This window comes from Halichoerus grypus, chromosome X, assembly GCF_964656455.1.
Source record: "Halichoerus grypus chromosome X, mHalGry1.hap1.1, whole genome shotgun sequence".
Lineage (NCBI taxonomy): Eukaryota > Metazoa > Chordata > Mammalia > Carnivora > Phocidae > Halichoerus > Halichoerus grypus.
The window spans coordinates 112,248,712-112,268,652 of NC_135727.1; the positions used below are offsets into that span (position 1 = coordinate 112,248,712).

The 19,941-nt window shown below is 51.2% G+C and overlaps 1 long non-coding RNA gene and 2 pseudogenes across 3 annotated transcripts in view; all 3 read left to right on the forward strand.

Moving 5' to 3' along the window:
* The first annotated feature begins 3,366 nt into the window (after positions 1–3,366).
* Positions 3,367–6,036, forward strand: LOC118533320 (transcription factor SPT20 homolog pseudogene; annotated as a pseudogene).
* A 1,627-nt stretch (positions 6,037–7,663) lies between these two features.
* LOC118533319 (uncharacterized) overlaps positions 7,664–19,941 on the forward strand; it is a 28,526-nt gene continuing 16,248 nt past the window's right edge. For 2 of the 3 annotated variants that reach the window (XR_013444723.1, XR_013444725.1), the window contains exons 1-5: positions 7,664–8,529; positions 8,708–8,860; positions 9,522–9,610; positions 11,640–11,846; positions 14,202–14,274. This is a non-coding gene — a long non-coding RNA (uncharacterized LOC118533319). The remainder of the gene's footprint in view (positions 8,530–8,707; positions 8,861–9,521; positions 9,611–11,639; positions 11,847–14,201; positions 14,275–19,941) is intronic. The other variant, XR_013444724.1, reaches the window with a different exon arrangement.
* LOC118533317 (large ribosomal subunit protein uL15 pseudogene) lies at positions 15,315–15,917 on the forward strand (annotated as a pseudogene).

Consider the following 19,941-nt stretch of genomic DNA (forward strand, 5'->3'; position numbering starts at 1 on the left):
CACACACACGCACGCCTCACACGACACCGTCCATTTCACTTGGACGTGGAGTAGCATTTCCCTTGTCCACACAGCCAGATATATCAGAGAGCACACGTTTCTCGACTGCACTTCTCCACCTGAGCTTCAGTCGTGGCTGGAGCAGAGGCCGCCAGCGCCCTGCCCGAACCCCCATGGGGCTAACACTGTCCCCGCACACGGAGCACGACGGCGAGCACTTGTGACTGTCCGTATGAGGGTATCGTCCGGCCACGTCAGCATGGGTGGCTCCCCTAAGCGGCAAGCTGGAGGGACAGGGAACAGTGCCGGGCCTGTCCTCAGCCAACGAGAGAGACGAGTGCAGGGATACACACCCCAGCTTCCTTGCCTCTCAGGTAGCAGACCCCGACGCGTGTTCGGTACTGTCCCCGCCGCCCCCGCCCTGCCGCCCCCTCCCCCCGGGAGCTCCCCAGCAGGGCCCAGCTGTCCACCGCGGTCTTCTGCTCATGCACGTGCCCGCTGTTGTCTTCTTTCCCAGGTCATCCCCTTCCCCCCCCCCCCCCGCAGTGCTTCTGGGGATGAGCTCCCAGGCCAACCGCTTGCACGCAGATCCTCTTCTCAGGGTGCACTTCTGGGGAAACCCAACCTAAGACACAGCCAGGGCAACACCGCAGATCTGGGCCATCCCGTGGCAGCGGGGCAGATGCGCCTCTCTCTCTGGCCAGTGACAAGTACCCCGGGACGGGGGCTCAGGGGCTGCATTTGGATCACGCTCGTGGTTTCCAGAGCAGGTCTACAGTGGAGGGGTTCTCAACCAGGGGACGATCTTGCCGCCCCCTGCCCCCGCCAGCCGGGGGCTGGCTGGCAATACCTGGAGCCACGTTCGGTTGTCGCAGCTGAGGGGGCGAGGGCCACGGGCATGCAGAGGACCGCGCCAGGGATGCGCCGGACGTCCCCGCACAACACATGTCAATAGCGCCCCGGTTCGGCCCTCCTGGCACCGTCCAGGGCACCAGAGCCAGAAGACCTGGCTGCGGGTGCCTTCGTGGTCTCCGAAAGGGGGATAAAATATTTACTTGACAAGATTCTGAGGAGCCTGGGGTTGAGGTAACTAGAGCGTGGCGTCCGCCCATCGTTCCTCCATTCGACGGCGCCGACGTGGCGCCAAGGAGTGACCACCCGTCGGTGAGCGAACAGGGATGGCAAAGACATGGTCTCTGCCCTCAGAGCATCCGGAGGCCGGGTGAGGAGAAACGGTGCGCACGCTCCATTCCTTGCCAAGGTGAAGGCCGGCTGTCCTCAGGCATGCGGTCCGTGTGCAGGGGCAGGAGAGCAGGGAGCGGGAGACACGCTTCTTGGAGGTCAGGACGGCATATCTGAGGGGGAGGAGGTGGAGACGGGCAGGCCTCTCAGCAGAAGCGGCAGGCGTCTGCCAGGACGGGGCGCCCTGGGCGGGGTGGCCTGTCCGTGGCCGGTGACTTGGGGCCGAGCACAGACCCGTGGGAAGGAGAGGAGAGAAGAGCTGGGAAGGAGGCAGGCGCCACGTGGCCAGGGGCCCATCGCAGGGCAGGGCCGGGCCGGGCCGAGGCGGGTGAGGCAGCTAGGGCACCGCCCGAGCGCGGGTGTCTCCCTCAACCTGCCGCCCCAGGCCCCCTCGCTTGCCTCACCCGGGCTGGCCCTCCTCCTCTGCCCTGCTCGGAAGCCAGGAGTCTGCTCCCCTAGCCAGGGGCGGCGAAGTCTCGCACTTCTTTCTCTTCCAGGAGGATGTCTGAATTACGGCGTAGAAAAATATGCTTTAGCCATCCAGTGTCAGACTTAGCCTAAATTCGGGCAAGTGGGGGTGGGGAAAAAGAGAGACAGGGGAGGATGTGTAAAAGAGTGAAGAAACTGAACTGGACTTCCAGCCCCCTTGAGGCGCTCCACAAGAATCCACTTGCCCAAAGACAGCTGATGGGCCTGCAGAAAAGCATTCTTGTCTCTCCCTGGACCGGGGTCCTCTAGCTCTCAGGAGCCCTCCGTCAAAAAGTGTTGAATCCTCTCTCAGTGGACCGTCCTATCTACGATACATGCAGCTGTCACCATTGCCATTGGTTAAAACCCACCCCGGTTTTCCAGCTGTGTGAAATTCGGGCGTTCCCCCGATTTGTCTTGGCTTCTTTTCCTTTGTGAGCCTTTCCTATGAATATCCCATCATGGCCGTGTCTCGCGTAAACCTCGAGATTCTTTTAAAAACCTGCCCCGAAGGGCCGGCACATCTCAAGGCAACAAAGGGAGTGGAAAACAAGGGCCCCTCAATCCTCTAGGAGCCCGTCACCTCCCTCCAGATCCATGCTTAGGATCCTGGCTGTGGTCTCCAAGACCGAGTGACGGCTGGAATGTGCTGCCATGGCCCGGGGACAGGGGCTCTCAGCTCCGTCACACGCAGGCCACCTTTTCAAACCGATAGTTTAATCCTGAGCCGTAATTCCCAGACGAGACGACTGGCCCACGGCATCCCTTGTAAAGCGCCCTTACTGTGATACACAGCGCAGCACAAGGGAAGTAAGTCAAGTTTATCAGAAGGGCATGTCCTGCGCACATCTACACGCCAACCATCAGGCAGATCACCGGAAGACTCAAGCAACAACTCCGACGCCGGCACCAAATACAGCGAGCCTCCACATAGGCGGGAGCTGCTACACACGTGGGCTCTGTGGGGTGTGTTCAAGCGGTGATGGGCACCAGGCGCAGCCCTGCCGTTCACGACAGGAGACTCAGAAACAGTCAATGATTCTGGGTGAAGCGCTGGCCAAGAAAAGAAATGCGCGACAGCCGCATTCCTGCGCAAACTGGCGTGGACTGGGACCGGACCGGAAAGTGCGTATTCTTCGGCTCGTTGCCTACGCGTCGGTGGCGGCGTGCTCTTGGCCTTGAGTGGAAAACAAAGGTCCGGCCCTGCAGTGAAAGTGCGGGCTGCGGGCCTCAAGGCCCGGAGGCGGAGGCAACAACAGGAGGAGGCTTGAGGCCCGCCGCTGTGGCCTGCAGAGAGCGCACGTGCGCACAAGCGGATGCTCCCGCGGGGTCGGGGGGGGGGGGAGCCCGGGGGCGGGGGGAGAGCGGGGAGGGCGGGGGGCTCCCATCCACTTCCGGCCCAGCCCGCAGGGAGTCCGGACCCGGCGCGGTGGCGGCTCCGACATGTGCGGGTGTTTTCCCCAAATCACAGGTATGTTGTGTGGTGCTTTCGGTGGGGCGGGCTTCTGGCCGTCCATTTGCAAGTGAGGCTCCTGGCTCCACGGTGGAGTTGCGGCGCTGGCGAGACTCTTACCTCGACGTGAAAGGCAGGGTTTTCACCCCGCCCCTCAAGGCACTTGCGTTTTGTCTTCTCTTTAGGGCCCCCTTTGTCCCGCGATGCAACAGGCTGTAGAACGAGCTTTGGACCGTGCGGACTATGTCATCGCAAGTGCCCAGCAGAGGCCTCCTAAAAGGAAACGCTCGTCGAGTGGGGAAGCATCTCTCTATGAAAAACTTTATGACATGTATGTGGAAGAATGTGGGAAAGAGCCTGAGGCTCCGGAGGAACTAAGAAGCAACGTGAACTTGCTAGAGAAGCTCGTCAGGAGAGAGTCGTTGCCCTGTTTGGTGGTCAACCTACACCCGGGAGGGGGGGGATATTCGCTGATGCTCGAGGGGAAACATGGGGCGTGTTCGGAGACCATTCGGCTGCCTTATGAAGGAGGGGAATTGCTGGAATACCTGGATGCTGAAGAATTACCCCCTGCTCTGCTGGACCTCCTGGAAGAATCTCAGGCTGACATTTTCCACTGTGGGTGTGTCATAGCACAGGTGCGGGACTATAGGCAGTGCAGTGGGGGGGGACCTCCCGGCTACCAGAGCAGGCATGTTCTCCTGCGCCCAACCATGCAGACGTTAGCCTGCGACGTGCAGTCCATAAGCAGCGACGGCCAGGAATGGACCCAGGAGGACAAACTGCTGCTTGAGAGCCAACTGATCTTGGCTACTGCGGAACCCCTGTGTCTCGATCCTTCCATATCAGTAGCCTGCACGGCAAACAGGCTGCTCTATAACAAGCAAAAGATGAACACTCGCCCGATGAAAAGGAGCTTCAAGAGGTATTCTGCACCCTCTCTGAGTCGGCAGCGGCAGCTGTCCGGTTGCCCACCTCCTCCTGAGCTCGGAGTATGGGCCTCTTGCCGAAAAGGCAGAGAGAGCCAAGCCGGGCGGCGGTATGACCTCAAAATTTCTAAAGCGGGCAGTTGTGTAGATACGTGGAAACAGAGACCCTGTGACTTGGCCGTCCCTTCTGAAGTGGATGTGCAGAAATATGCCAGAGGGAAGAGGTCCGCCAGACAGGATGTCTCACCTCCAGGAGTCTGGCCAGCCCACGAGGTGAGAGACGGGGGTGCGTTTGGATGTGAGGCTGGCGACGAGCCTCAGACAACGGAGCTGACCTTCATGCAGCCGCCGCCGCTGCCGCCGAATAATCCACCTTTCTCTGGACCGAGAAGGCCCTGGAAGGAAGGCGGGTGGGAGGGACAGATGTCTCCTCCGCACCCCTCCACAGACGACCATTCAGACGGTGTCCCGCCCGAGTCAAAGACTGCTGCTGTGGGGGTAGTCGTTCGGCCAGAGGCGGTGGTTCCGCGGAAGGCCAAGTGTCCAGTCCCCGCGTCCCACAGCTCCAGCGGCTCAGCCGGCCTCAGCGGGCTTCCTCCCGGGAAGGACCCAGAACAGCCTGAGATGGTGTCGGTTCGGTCTCCAGGCCAGGGCCAGGGCGTCAGACCGCCAGCTCTACGCCTCAGACTTCCCTGGAGCTCAGGGAAGAGTTGGTCGGGGAACAGTTTTACTCCATGGGAGGCCAGCAGCTTTCTTAAATCTCCATCTCCGGCTCCTGCTTCTAAGGCAGCAAGTCCTTCCCAGCAGTCCTCCGTGGACGTGAATCTAGTTAGCCCGCTTCCTGCAGCGCCCCCGTCCTCCGCCAGCGCACCACAGAGGACCCCGGCGAGCCGGGTCTCGGCCAGCTCCCAGCAGTCCTCTGTGAATGTGACTGGAGTTAGCCCGCTTCCCGCAGCCACCCTGTCCACCGCCAGCTCCCCGCTGGGAGCCCTGGCCACCCCGGTCACGGCCAAGGCCCAGAAGTCCTCTGTGGAAGTGATTCGAGTTGGCGTGTTTCCTGCAGGCACTTTGCCCACCAGCAGCTCCTCACCAAGAGCCCCGGCCACCCCGGTCACGGCCAAGTCCCCGGAATCCTCTGGGAAGCAGGGCACTCGAGTTAGCAGGCCACCTGCGACCACCCCGTCCCCCGCCGGCTCATCACAAAGCAGCCCCCACGCCCAGGTCACGGCCAGCTCTGCGGGCCCCGGTTGTGGAGCGCAGGCTTTGGAGCGGGGCTCCGGCCCCGGGCGGGGCTGCACGGCTGGCGCCACGGCTCCTGCGGGGGTCGAGTCCAGCGGCCTGCCCTCGGGAGCTCGGCCCCCCAGTGCGGTGCCCGCGGCAGCGCGGGGTCCTCCGGTCCGCGTTCAGTTTCTTTTTAAACACGCTTCCGGCCTCACGCCAGTAACTCTACTGGAGCTTCCCCAAGATTTGCTCCTTTTGAACACCCCGCAGCAGCCAGAGCAGCGGCTCTATCAGTTGATTCCCCAAGAACAACTTCAGCAAGCCTCCACTTCTGGTCCTCCGCAGCCGGTGCCACAGGGTTCAAGCGCACGAGGGGCCGCCGGTCCGAAAACGGCCTCATCTGCTCAGCCGGCTGTGGTCCTCAGCCGGGCTGGAGAGGGGAGTTTGCCGCAGCCCCGGGCGGCGCTCTTGGCTGTGCTCGGCTCTGCGGAGAGCCACGGAAGAGCCCGGCAGATCTGCCCTCGCCCTGCGCACCCACTGCTGCCGGCCCCTGCCTCGCAGCCGCCGGCCCCGCCGCAGGCACAGCCCTTGAGAACCTTGCAGGGCCCCGTGGCTGTCACGACAGTGGCCGCGCAGACAGCTGGGCCGCCTCAGAGCCAGCAGGCCGCGAGCCAGTCCGGAGGTAAAATGGACAGAGGCGCGCCTTCCCCTCCCAAATCCTGAGGCTTGCATTATTTGCTCTCTTTTTAAAAACACCAGAGCATGGGCCCAAACCAGCTCCCGAGTTTTGACTTCATTTTGGTTTTGGTTTCGTTGTTGTCGTTTTGTTTTGTTTTCCCGTAACGTGTCAGTATTTTGCGGTTAGATGTCCCAACTCTACGGAAGCACAACCTCCTGAGTGGTTTGTAGAAACCAGGCAGCGATGTAAGAAACTGGGATTGTTTTTGCTTGAAGTCATTGCTTTGTTGCTGTACTTGTAGCCAGAGCCATCTTTACGTTAACGTTCTAAAGTAGATCCAGCTCCAAACTGGGTTCTGTCTAAACCCCTAAAGCCTATAATTTCCCGAAAACCGTAACACTACACTAGCAAAACAGTTAGCACGGGTATTACTTTAATAGGATGGTTGTAAAAATTTGTAGATGAGCTAAAAATCCTGACCTAAAATGGATCGCCTTCACCATTTTTGAAAGTGTGCGGTTCAGTGATGCTCAGTAGATTCACGTTGTTGCACAAGGGATCCCTGGAAGTGTTCTCCTCTTGCAAAAGTGAAACACTATCCTCCCCGTTTCCCCCAGCATTCTCTTTTCTGTTTCCCCGAGTTGGACTGCTTCAGATACTTTGTGTAAGTGGAATCCTGAGGCAGTGTTTGTCCAAGGGCGTAGCTTTTTACAAATGGTTTCCCTGTACATAGTCTGGACTGAAGTGACCTATTAAACACTCGAAACACCTTTTAGTCACGGCCATACCACCCTGAACGCGCCCGATCTTGTCGAAACACCTTTTAGAAGAGTGGACTTGGTATGTGCTTAAAAGGTTTGTGCACATGTATTAAATGCAATTTTTACAAATTTGTTTTGAAAGGATCTGTGAAATCTGCCAAAAGATGATGTGCTTGCCAGGCTTATATGGAGGATGTGGGAGACTTCGCAAATGGGCAGAGCGGCTCAAGGGCGCCCCTGCTTGGTGGCGGTCCCCAGGCTGCACTCAGTGCCCACCCTGCCCCCCCCCCCCCCCCCGACCCCAGAGCCCAGCCCCTCTCCTCCAGGTACAATCACTGGCCTTGAAAAGGCACCTGTGGGATGTCTTGCTTTCTCCCTGTACAATCATTTACTTGGTTTAGAATGCCAGGTTATTTGCAGAAATTAAAGAGCTACACATTTGAAAATGTGTTGTATTTGTTTGCATTTCAAGTGTTTGCGACCTCTGGTTAGATTCTGAAGTGGAAACCGCCCCTCCCCCCCCCCCCCCCCCCCCCCCGTCTCTGCCTCTCCCCTCCTGGTGCCCATCAATTGTTCAGCATCCGGGCTCCCCCATGTCCGTTCCTGCTTTCTTGCATTGGTGGCGCTCAAAATAGCCCTGAAGTTCTTTCTGTTTCCCCTTTCTTTTTATGGAGGTGTAATTCACATAAGCGACAATCACCCATTTTCAGGGGTACCGCTGAGTGGCCTTCACTACATTTACATGGCTGTGCCACCACCAGCTCTATTTCCAAAACAGCTTCCTCACCCCAAACAGATCTCTGTAGCCAGGAAGCACTGGCTGCCCATCCTCCCCTCCCCCAGCCCCGGAAACACCAGTTTGCTTTCTGGGTCTGTGGACTTCCCTATTCTAGATATCTGCTGATGATGGGATCAGATAGCATGTGACCTTTCATGTCTGGCCTCTCTCACTTGGCATAATGTGTTCGAGGTTCGTGTGTGGTGTAACACGCATCGGGCTTTGTTCGTTCTTCTTGTTCGGCTGAATAATATTCCCTGGTGTGCATATACCTCGTTTTGTCTATCTGTCATCCATCGATGGACATTTAGCTTGCTTCCACCTTTTGGCCATTGTGAATGCTGTTGCTAGGAACGTTGCTGTGCAAGGATTTCTTTGAGAGCTTCTGATATTTTGTTGCATTACAATTTTTAAAGGGCAACCTGTCTCCCTAAAATTTGTTTTTCTATGTACACATGCATGCTTCCCTGCCTTTGGCCCTGACAGGAAAGGGAAATGAGGTCTGGCAGTTCCACTTTAAGAGATGAGCAAAGAGGCAGGTAACCGGTGGTTCCTACTTGATCAACCCCGCTGTACTAACGTGCTGTCCCGGCCCTGCTAAGGGAAGATTTCGGCCAACCTCCAGCCAACGGGTCAGACATGCCATGTGAGTGACGCGGAGCCCGGTAGGGCTTTAGGTCACCCATCCTGGACATCTCCGTGTATGGTGCCTGCACTTTTAAGAAGTGAACCAGCGTGATGACCACCTGCTAAGAAGAGTTTCCGCTTGGCCTTGGGAACCAACCAGACACCTGCACCCAGAATCCCACCTGATCTGATGTACTTCTTTCCTTTTGCCCTCTTGGTACTGGTGACCGTTGAACAATGTGGGGTTAGGGGCGCCGACTCCCCATGAAGTCAGCAATCTGTGTATGTCTGTTGCCTAGCCAAAAATTTAGCTCCTAATAGCTTACTGCTGACCGGAAGTCTTATCGATCGCTTAAACCGTCAGCTAACAGGTATGTTGTTGTCTGTTATATGTTTATATACTGTATTCTTATGATAAAGTAAGCTAGAGAAAGGAAACTATTATGGAAATTATTGGGAAGAGACCATTCATGTACAGTATTGTACAGTATTTCTCAAAAAATATGCATATAACAGATTTGTGAAATTTAAATCTATTTTGTGACATAGGTGAACTTGTCCTTGAGTAATGCGGCGCTCCCTTCCCAGACAATAAATTAAGGTTTGTGTCACATCACTGTTGGTGATCTATGATTATTTCCTTCTAATCATCCCCATCAAGGTTGGTAATTTGAGGCAACTGCCACACTGATGAACAGAAAGGTAAGCACCCTTGAAGTAAAATCTCAGAGTGTGTATTTATTCACACAACTGTTTAGGGAGGACTTCCTATGTGCCTCATACTGTGTTAGGCCCCAGCTGGGATGGGGAGATACAGACACCAAAGAAAAGAAAAATCCCTCTTCAGAATCTAGATCTTATTCACAACTCATGTAATTTCATCCTTTAGCAATTTAAGCTACATTCCCAGTATGATAAAGTCTCGATAGAATAATGCATGTTACATTTGCAAAGATGAATATGTAATAAAGAGATTGGGAAACAGAAGGTTCAAGATTTTGGTGGCCTGTCACCCTATCACAAGTCAGAGGGCAGAACACAGACCAGAAGATGATGGAGATAAGATTCCAGATGAAAAAGTATTGCCCAGCCCCTAGAGTCCAGGGATGTGTATCTGCACAGAGAATGTGTACTTACTCATAAATGATAAAAAAAACTATTATCCCATTTTCAATTTCTATTTTGAGAAAATCTTGGGAAAAACATCTACTTCTCCTAAGAAACTTTTGTTTTCTACAAATAACTAAACATGTTAGGTTCCTTGCTGGATAGGCTGTCTTCAGGTCCTATTCCCACTTCTCCCACCTTCCAACCGATACCAATCTTGTCTTTGGTTTTTGTTGTGCGCTGCCTCCTGAAATAGCACCACGGCCACCCGCTCATTAGCAGAAGCTGAGTTTCTTCTCACTGGTAAGGATGAGGACATCCTTGACAGTCTCAGTAGTGTTTCAGGTAAATATCTTTTTCATAAAATAATCCTTCATCTCCAGAACTTCAGTATTTCATCTACAGGGAAAATGTACTTAACTGCTTTCATCGCATCTTGGAAAACACCTAGGCTATAAAATACAGGATTTCTTTGCGCTCTTCTCACTACATGCTAGGCACTGTTCTGTTGTACATGTTGTAACCCACTCAGTCCTTGCAAGGACCGTGTAAGGAAGGTACAATTATGGATGTGGAAACAAGGCCTTGGGAGCTAAAGGTCACCTACCTATAAAGTATCAGAGCCCAGATTTGGACCCAAGCTTCTTGGGGTAAGAGACCATGTCCTTTCCCACACTGCCCTCTCCACTGCCTCACTGAGGGCAAGACATAGACCTATCCACGGTGGGCTCAGCATATGGTTGGAGAGACCCCAAGACGTATGGATGAAATGACAGATTACAGCCTGTCACTTAACTATGTGTTGGTGCTTGAGGGGGGCTAATAACTGGCATCTCTGCCAGAGTTTGGAACCATCTGAGAGATTCAGAGTCAAAGAGTTGGACATCATTATATTCTCTTTGTATGGGACGCTCATATGTTAGAAGATGTAATTCAGATGTGGGCCAAGCAAGTTTCATAATACTGCTCCCTGGTTGTAGGGGCATCCTTCCACTCCCCGGCAGGGCTAGAGAACTGCAGACCCCTCCCCACAGGTCTGGCCTTCTCACCCGGGAGAACTGAGTGGGCAGAGCAAGGCTAATGTTACTCTAATAACAGCAAGATGACAGGTGGTGATCAAGCTTGCTTAAACTGTACATAGCAGCCAGATTATTGAATGGTTATCACAGCAGCCTGGCAAGGAGTTGCTCACAAGACATGCATTATTCATTTAATCCTCAAAATGACCCTATTGGTGGTTAGTGTTGTAAACTCCATTTTCAAGCGAGACAACTGAGAGGATACTGTAACTAATCTAGCTAATGGAGGGGCCAGGATTTGAATCTAGATAGCCTGCCTCCAGAACCCATAATCTTAACCACTGAGCTGGAGCTGCGTAATAAATTTACTGGGTCAGTCTGGAAATAACTAGGGCTATGTTGGGGCGCGTGGGTGGCTCAGTCAGTTAAGCTTCTGCCTTCCGCTCAGGTCATGATCCCAAGGTCCTGGGATTGAGCCCCACATCTGGCTCCTGACTCCGTGGGGAGCCTCCTTCTCTCTCTTCCTCTGCCTGCCCCTCCCCCTGCTTGTGCTCTCTCTCTGTCAAATAAATAAAATCTTTTTAAAAAAATAACTAGGGCTAGGTATAACTGCTGTTTATAAAGTTATTTTCGTAGAAAAATACTTATCAGGGGCACCTGGGTGCTCAATCAGTTAAGTGTCTGCCTTCGGCTCAGGTCATGATCTCCAGGTCCTGGGATCGAGCCCCATGTCTGCTCAGCGGGGAGCCTGCTTCTCCCTCTCCCTCTGCCCTCCCGCCCACCCCGCTCCCCTGCTTGTGTTGTCTCTGAAATAAAATCCTAAAAAAAAAAAAAAAAAAATACTTATAGGGTGCCTGGGTGGCTCAGTCTGTTAAGCGACTGCCTTTGGCTCAGGTCATGGTCCCAGGGTCCTGGGATCAAGTCCCACATCGGGCTCCCTGCTCAGCGGAGAGTCCACTTCTCCCTCTTCTTCTGCCCCTCCCCCCTGCTTGTGCGCACACATGTGCACTCTCTCTCTGTCAAATAAATAAATAAAATCTTTATTTTTTTAAGATTCTCTAGGTATGGGGTGTGGCCTCAGGAGCACCTTTCTTTTTTTTTTTTAAGATTTTATTTATTTATTTGACAGAGAGAGAGAGAGCGCGCGCACAAGCAGGGGGAGCGGCAGGCAGAGGGAGAGGGAGAAGCAGGCTTCCCGCTGAGCAGGGAGCCCAATACAGGGCTCCATCCCAGGACCCTGGGACCATGACCCGAACCAAAGGCAGTCGCTTAACCAACTGAGCCACACAGGCGCCCCAAATAAAATCTTTAAAAAAAAACTTACAAATCATACTTAGAAGACAACCCTTTCATAGAGTGGGACTTCCTCCGTATAGCGGTCAAAGATGATCAACCACCCTGGAGTTGCCAGTTATCTGCTGAATTGAAATGAGCAGAATTATCCCAAAGTGACCTCATTCTGGCTTGCTGGGACCACGAATCAGCTGAGGCTGGAGTGGAGTGGAGGAAGCTTCCACTGAAGGATTCCTGACGGGGCAGCAGGACACCTCTAACGGGCTCCGGTGAGAACTGGGAAGGGTATGAGACTTCCCCTGCCTGCAAGCTAACAAGTGAGGCTGCTTCAAGCTCACGGATGCTGGCAGAAATCCCAATAACATCGGGTCAGAGGCAAAGGATGTGATTCTCCGTAGCACAACACACAGCACACGCTTCCTGTTTGCGTCGGTTCTCTTACCCCCCCACGTCCCACTGGGGCAACACAGAGGTGGGCCCAAGTGGATGCTGCACGTTCAGTGGAGGTGTGTCGCAGGGGAGGAACCAAGCTTAGGAAATACCAGTCTCTTAAAGAGGGCTGCAAGCAAACCTGCCCAGTTTTTGCCCTAAAGGGAGACATTATTATACCGTCAACAAACACATTTTTCTTTGGCTCCATATGGAGACGTGCTCTCTATCTCCTAAGGCTGTTCACTCTACAAACTTTCTTGGAAAGTTAGCTCAGAATAAAAGCTATCAGTGTTTCTGCTCACAAGATGTGCAGAAACAAGAGAAACCCATGGAAAAGTGTCTCCCAACAGACCTCAGGTGCCAGAGCTGGAATTCCCAGACAACTTCTTTAAATATCTCGTGTCCAGCTCCAGACTGCGTGGCACCCAAGCAATTTGTGTGTCCCTTCCTTGACAAGGTTGTTTTCTCATGTTTGTTCAAAAGGAGAGCAATAAGGGCTCGGGTCCCTCTACTGGAATGTGGCCCCACACCGTGTATCCAGGAAGGTATGGGGGCACAGGTAGTCTCCTCGAATGCATGACAGGAGCAAAGGGACCCATGCCTTCTCTTCTCTTGCTACCCTGGTGTTGTAAGTTTTTCTCTCTCCCAAGAAAGCTAATGACTGAATTTGTTTCAAGCCCTGGTATAGGACAGGCGAGACCCAAATGGTCTCAGTACAGTAGATAAAGAAAAAAATAACCAGACATCTTAGAATTTACAAGCAGCCAGAAGGAGAAAGATCAAACAGGGCAGGCGCCCAGCAAAAACAGAATTGTCAGAGAAGACGGATAACAAATAAAAAATAAAACTAGGATTTAAAGAGATTCAAGTACAGCATTCGGGTGACCAATTGTCCCAGTTTGCCTGGGATTGAGGGAGTTCCAGGGATGTGAGACTTTCAGTGCTAAAACCAGGACAGTGCTGGGCAAACCAGGCTAAGTTGGTCATCCTGTGCACGCACACCTCTTCCCACACGTACAAACTCTGTGAAACCAGATGCTGTGGTTTGAAACTTAAAGATAGATCAGATGAATTAAAGGAGAGGATGGCTACTCTGGCAGCCAGAGTCAGTAATCTGGGTGAAGGGAAGAAATACCTCAAAGCATAATATCTCAAAAAGACAAAAAAGTGGAACTTACAGGGAAAAGGTAAGAGTCTTGGTGGAGGATAGATCTAGGAGACATAACAAGCAAAAGCAGGCCATGAAGAAGGAAAGGGAACTGGTGAAGGAGAAGCATAATGAAGCAAATAATAAATGAAAATTCCCTGGAACAAAACAAAGGCCCAAGTTTGCAGGCTGAAGAAGTATGCCAAGTTCCCAGTAGGTTCCATGAGAATCTTAGTAGGTGATCTAGAAACAAATTATAGTTGATTAAGTTCTGGTGCAACAAGTACCGATTCCCTCCCCTTCATCTAACACAGATGAGCAGATTGTACTTCCCAAGCTCCTGACTTGGGGTTGGTTATGTGCTTCATGTGGGCCAATGGACATAATACAAGCAGAAGCCTGAATTTTCCCTGCACAGGGGGCTCACCGTTGTCAACCTCAAAAATAAAAAAGCCAGTTATTTTACTAGTCAAATGAGTTTATTGAGGAATAACAGAGCAATTGCACTTTGGGACATACAAGTGATGGTGAACCCTAGGTAAGTCCAAGGAGATGAAGGGAAGGTCAGCTTTTCTTAGTTTTTTTTTTTTTTTAATGGTGGTTGGAATTTTTCTTAAGTTTATTTATTTAAGGGATCTCTACACCCAACGTGGGGCTTGAACTCACAACGCCAAGATCAAGAGTCACATGTCAGCCAGGTGCACCAAGAGCTCCCCCTTCAGGGCTTCCCAGTGCCATTTTAAACGAGGCTTCCCTTATTTTCACATCCTCCTGTTCTGCTTTCTGCCATGAGAGCACGCTCTGGGACGCTCCTGACTCAAGGAGGATGAGAGGGGCGCCTGGGTGACTCAGTTTGTTAAGCTACTGCCTTCGGCTCAGGTCATGATCCCAGGGTCCTGGGATCGAGCCCCGCATCGGGCTCCCTGCTCCGCGGGAAGCCTGCTTCTACCTCTCCCACTGCCCCTGCTTGTGTTCCTGCTCTCGCTGTCTTTCTCTCTCTGTCAATTAAATAAATAAAATCTTTTTTTTTTTTTTTTTTAAAAAGGATGAGAAATACATCAAGTGGCCTGGAACCAACCTGAATGTTAGAGTCAAGCCCAGCCTAGATTTACAGATGTGTGAGTAACCAATAATTATAATTTAATGCCGATGAGACTTTTGTGGTAGTTTGTTCCAGAGCATCATTCTGGCAATGGCTGATATACAGACTTAGACATACCTTGGTGGAATTCTAAATCTCTAGAATGAAAGATAAATCTTAAGTTTCCACTCAGAAAGAGTAAATTTTCTATAAATAGAAAATAAGACAAGTATTGAACTTCTCTTATACAACATTCGAAGTCCTAGAAGACAGAGGATGTTGAAATAACATCTAGAGACTTCTGAGAGTACAGGACTATCACCCCAGAACCTCATATCCAGCCAGGATTTCATTCATCAGTAAACAAAATTTTTTTTTCATTTTTTAAGAATTAAAAAATGTTAACAACCACATGACCTATTTGAGGAAAATACTTAAATCATACTAACCAAATGACGAATAAACAGAAACAGAGGCCTCAAGTGCTAAAGTTTAAATGGATAATGATTGGATGTCTGCAAATAAGTAATAATATGTTTTCATCTAAATCAATCATAGGGGTGCCTGGGTGGCTCAGTCGTTAAGCGTCTGCCTTCAGCTCAGGTCATGATCCCAGGGTCCTGGGATCGAGCCCCGCATTGGGCTCCCTGCTCAGCGGGAAGCCTGCTTCTCCCTCTCCCACTCCCCCTGCTTGTGTTCCCTCTCTCGCTGTCTCTGTCAGATAAATAAATAAAATCTTAAAAAAAAAATCATAAACAAACCTCTTGGAATACATAATATGAGTACTAGATAAGGATTTTTTTTTTTAGGTAAGTATTCTTAAAAGAAGCTGCTGGAATGGTAATTTTAATAATAATCTAGAACTAAACTATTTTGGAGTCACCTAGGCATCGATGTGGTGAACATGGAGGCAGAATGGAGAAAGAACATTTGAAATTTCTCAACTGGGGCCAGAGAGGGAAGGGAAGTTAAAATAGTCTAACAATCGCATCTTACTGGAGTAGGGGATGCAAGGAAAAATAAACTGTCTTAGTGAGAAAAGAGTTGAGGGGTCTTGTTTTCAAATAATGTTAACAAAATAGTCAATTAAGAATACCAGAGAATACTTCTTTTTTCCGTCTGGGCTGCCGACATGCCATCCAGACTGAGGCCTGGAAACTTCGGGGCCACATAAGCCACGGCCACGGCCGCATCGGCAAGCACCGGCAGCACTCAGGAGGCCAAGGTAATGCTGGTGGCATGCATCACCACAGGATCAACTTCGACAAATATCACCCAGGTTACTTTGGAAAAGTTGGTATGAGACATTACCACTTAAAGAGGAACCAGAGCTTCTGCCCAACTGTCAACCTTGATAAACTGTGGACCTTAGTCGGTGAGCAGACATGGGTAAATGCCGCCAAAAACAAGACTGGAGCTGCTCCTATCATTGATGTGGTGCAATCAGGCTACTACAAAGTTTTGGGAAAGGGAAAACTCCCAAAACAGCCTGTCATCATGAAGGCCAAATTCTTCAGTAGAAGAGCAGAGGAGAAGACTAAGGATGTTGGGGACGCCTGCCTTCTAGTAGCTTGAAGCCACGTTTTGGGAGGGAGTTCATTAAATGCTAACAAGAGCTTAAAAAAAAAAAAAAAGAATGCCAGAGAATAAATTGCCATTAAAAGAATGGAAAAGTACAAAGGAATGTCCAAATTAGCAAGGACAAAAAAATGGAATGGATAGCAACATCATAAAAGCAAAAGAAAAGGAAAAGAACCATCAAAAATAAAATGATATAACATGAATACAATATGGAACAATAAAATCAAACATATCAGTCATTTCGGTAAATGCAAATGACCAGAAATGTCCAAATGAGCTTAAAACAAAAACAAACCGAACTATATGATCACTTATAAGAAATGAGAGATAGCAAGCCAACGCCATAAAAAACAGAAATGGCAATATTATTATCAGGAAAGGAGGGAGTGGAGATGAAAGCATTTCCAAGGGGCTGAAGAGGGACACAGCTCAAGAAACAAGTGTAAAAAAACTGGTATGTCTCGAGCAACATAGCAGCTAAATATGTAAAGAGAGCCTAGGATTGAGTCTGGAAGGGTGCCAACATTTCTGGCTTGGGAAGAGATGAAGTTGGAATGGGAGCCTGAGAAGGAGCGGCCAAGGAAGTAGAGGAAGAACAGGAAACTGGGCAATGGTAATTTCTGGAAGTCTCAACCAATATACAGGTAAAGGTGACCCCAGCAACAGTGGTTGGGCAGACTCCTCCCATGGCTGGCTCCAGGGTCAGAGAAGACAGGACCTGGGCGCCAACACTCCCTTCCCCACAGGGAGGCTAGGGGAGACCACGGCCTTTCCACACAACCCTGGCTCTCCTGTGGCCGCACTTTGTAGCAGAGTGTGATGGAGATGCAGTGCAGAATTAGGTTCTCTTATCTAAACGGAGTGGTGTGAAGAAAGCTGTCCAGCATTTGAGTGACACTGCAGAACACACCAGTATGTGCACATCAAAAGATCTATTTAACTTTCCAAGACTTAAAAAGTCAGTCCATGTTAAGATAATGTCATGTTTTGGGGCGCCTGGGTGGCTCAGTCGGTTCAGCATCTGTGTTCGGCTCAGGTCATGATCCCATGGTTCTAGGATCTGACTCCCTGCTGGGTGGGGAGCCTGTTTCTCCCTCTTCCTCTGCCCCTTCCCCAGCTTGTGCTCTCTGTCAAACAAATCTTTTTTTTTTTTTTTTTTTTAAAGATAATGTCATGTTTCTGACCCACTAAAAATCCCCCTTTCCCTTCTATTGACTAATTGGGAATCTACACTTATTGTCAAGTCCTAGAAATAACTTTAGGGCATTTTTAGTAAAATCTATAGGAAATACAACTGTTTAATATTGGCAAATGCAGGTCAAATCTCATTTTTGTGCCATAAACTGTGCAGAGCTTTGACTTTTCAGACATGGACATCTGTGGCAATAAGTAAGTTTTTGAAACAGCACTCTCACTAAGCATAGTGACTGCCCCTCTCAACACACACATACACACACAGAGACAGACAGACAAAGAAACAGAGAGAGAGAGGCTTTCTTTTTTTCGGAATAGCCAGTAAATTATGAAAAAAAATGCACTGCACAAAATACAGACATGATCTGGATGCCACTTACTTTGGATTCCTACCTCCTCCTAATAATCTTCAAGGTGTTGCTGGCATTTTCACTGTGTAGGGCCCTGTGGTGGGGGGGTAAAATGTAGCTGGCCTGATTCTAACTGGAGGAGGGAAGTCAAAGAGGAGCTGACATCCCAGACACCTCTTCCCCTGCTGGGGGTGTTACAGAACCTGGACTGGATCGCCCGACGGAAGAACCAAGCAGCACCCGGAGATCTTGGAGGACAGGAGGTTTATTTAATGCCGGCGGGCTCAGAGGAGAGTGGTCTCCAAAGGCCAGAGCCCCGAGCACAAATAAAGGGGGCAATTTATACACTTCTACTTCCGCATACTGGGCACTTTGGGCGCATGCGCGAAGTGGGGCAGGGAGAAGAACCCGGAAGAGCCCCGGGGCAAGGACTGGGCCTTTCTCGCTGGCTCCATCGGCCATTTTAGGACACAGATTTTCCTTATCATTCCCCCCTTTGATGCCCCTTTAAACACCTAGTTTAGAGGGCATCATTCTGTTTGACTCTGAGGGTTGACTGCAAGGCTTGGGGCGAACACGGACTTAATCATAAACTTAACAGCACACCAGGTAGCAGAAGACCAGGACTGACTGGGGCCAGGAAAACCATGGTGAAATGCGCTCAGGAGTAGACAGCAGAGGGCCAGTAAAAGTGGGATCTATGACCTTAGGTAGAAGCCTCTGGGGGAAAGTCCAGTCAGGAGGGGTAACAGTGTGGAGTCCGACTCCCAAGATGAGGGAAATCACACCGAAGCCGGAGTGGGTTCATGAAGTCTGGCTGGACTCTCCATTGGCAAGGCTCCTCGGCCGAATGATGAGCTTTCCAATCTTTGACCCAAACTGAGTCCCCTGTCTGGAAGGAGTGTACCTGAGACCCTAAGGAGATTGGGGCCCTCTCAAAGGTGTACTTTTGTAATTTATTTAGGGTGGCTCCAGGGCCTGAAGCTGCTCCTTTATCCCTTTATCTCCAACCTTATGCCAGTTTCCTGGAAGGCTTCCCAAGCACAGGGGAGGCTGTCCATATATTAATTCGAATGGGGAGAAACCTAATGTCCTGGGTGTGCAGTGAGCACACAGGAGAGCTAGGGGTAGCAGATCCGGCCATGGAAGTTAGTCTCCTGACAAAACTTTGCTAAGGTTCCCTTGATGGTGCGATTCATTCGCTCTACGGTTCAGAGACCCCGTCTCCTCTTGCCTTGGGTTGAATCAGAGGCTAGTGTGTCCAGCAGGCTCAAAGGTTATCTGAGCCCTAAGCTTGGAGAGTATGTCTTGGCCCAGGAGAGGGATGGGGCAATCAGGCAGATAAAGAAATTCATGTCAGACCTTGTGGCCCCTGAGTTCACACCGGAGAGACTGGCAAAAGGGCTGTTGTATCGCCCGTGTCCCGGTGGCCCCAAGGATGGTCACAGTCCTTTTGCTGAAAGGGGCCACTGGGGAGGTGACAACAGAGTGCTTGGCCCCAGTATCAACCATAAAAGTCACTGGTTGGCCCCCCACCTTCATTCTGACCATAGGCTCATGGGGGCAAAGGAGTTAAGAGCCCAGTCCCCCTCAGTCTGAGTCCATTCCCGCAAGGCCTATGAGGTCCTCCTCTCGGGGGTCTTCCATATAGTGACTGGGCATTTGTTTTTTCCAATGCCCTTTCTCTTTACAGTAGGCACACTGATTCCTTGCCAAGGGGGTTCTGGGCTTCCGCCCTTTTGGTGGTTGGGGTCTCCCCGTCTTTGTGTTGTCTTTTTCTTTCAGGGCGGCGGCAAGGAGGCTGACTTTCTTTTTCATCTTTTTGTTGGCTTCCTGTTCGGCTGCGACCTCCCTGTTTATGTAGACCTTATTGGCAATCTCTGTTAGCTGGGTGATGTTCATCCCGGCAAAACCCTCTAGTTTCTGACGTTTTTTTCTGATGTCTGGGGCGGCCTGAGCCACAAAGGAGGTGTTTACCATCTGTTGGCTTTCCTGTGCCTCGGGGTCAAATGGAGTGTATATCCTGTAGGCTTCATATGGTCTTTCGTAGTAGTCCCTGGGGGACTCCCCTGGTTGTTGAGTGACCGAGGATACCTTAGTCATGTTCATGGGTTTCTTAGCTCCTGCCCGGATTCCCCGGAGGAGGGCCTCCTGGTACCGGTGGATGTGGGCCTGTCCCTCGGTTGTGGTGAAGTCCCATGCAGGGCGCTCTTCGGGTGTGTCTGTTAGCCCAGGCAGCGGGGTCGATGACTCCCGCTGGTGCGTGCTCTTCCAGGTACTGCCGTGCACCTTTCATTATTCTCCTCCTTTCCTCTGTGTTAAACAGGGTGTGGAGTAACTGTTGGCAGTCTTCCCAGGTTGGCCAGTGAGTCTGGAAGAGGGATTCTATAAGGTCTACCATGCCTGTGGTTTCTCAGAGTAGGATAGGGTGTTACGTGTCCAGTTGAGGAGGTCAGTGGTGGAGAAGGGCTGATAATACATGATGGAATGGCCGGGTTGGACCATCCCATCTTCATCACGCCTCTAGGGTTCCTGCATCTCTCATCGGCTAGGATTTGTGGAGACTGGGGCTTTTGCTG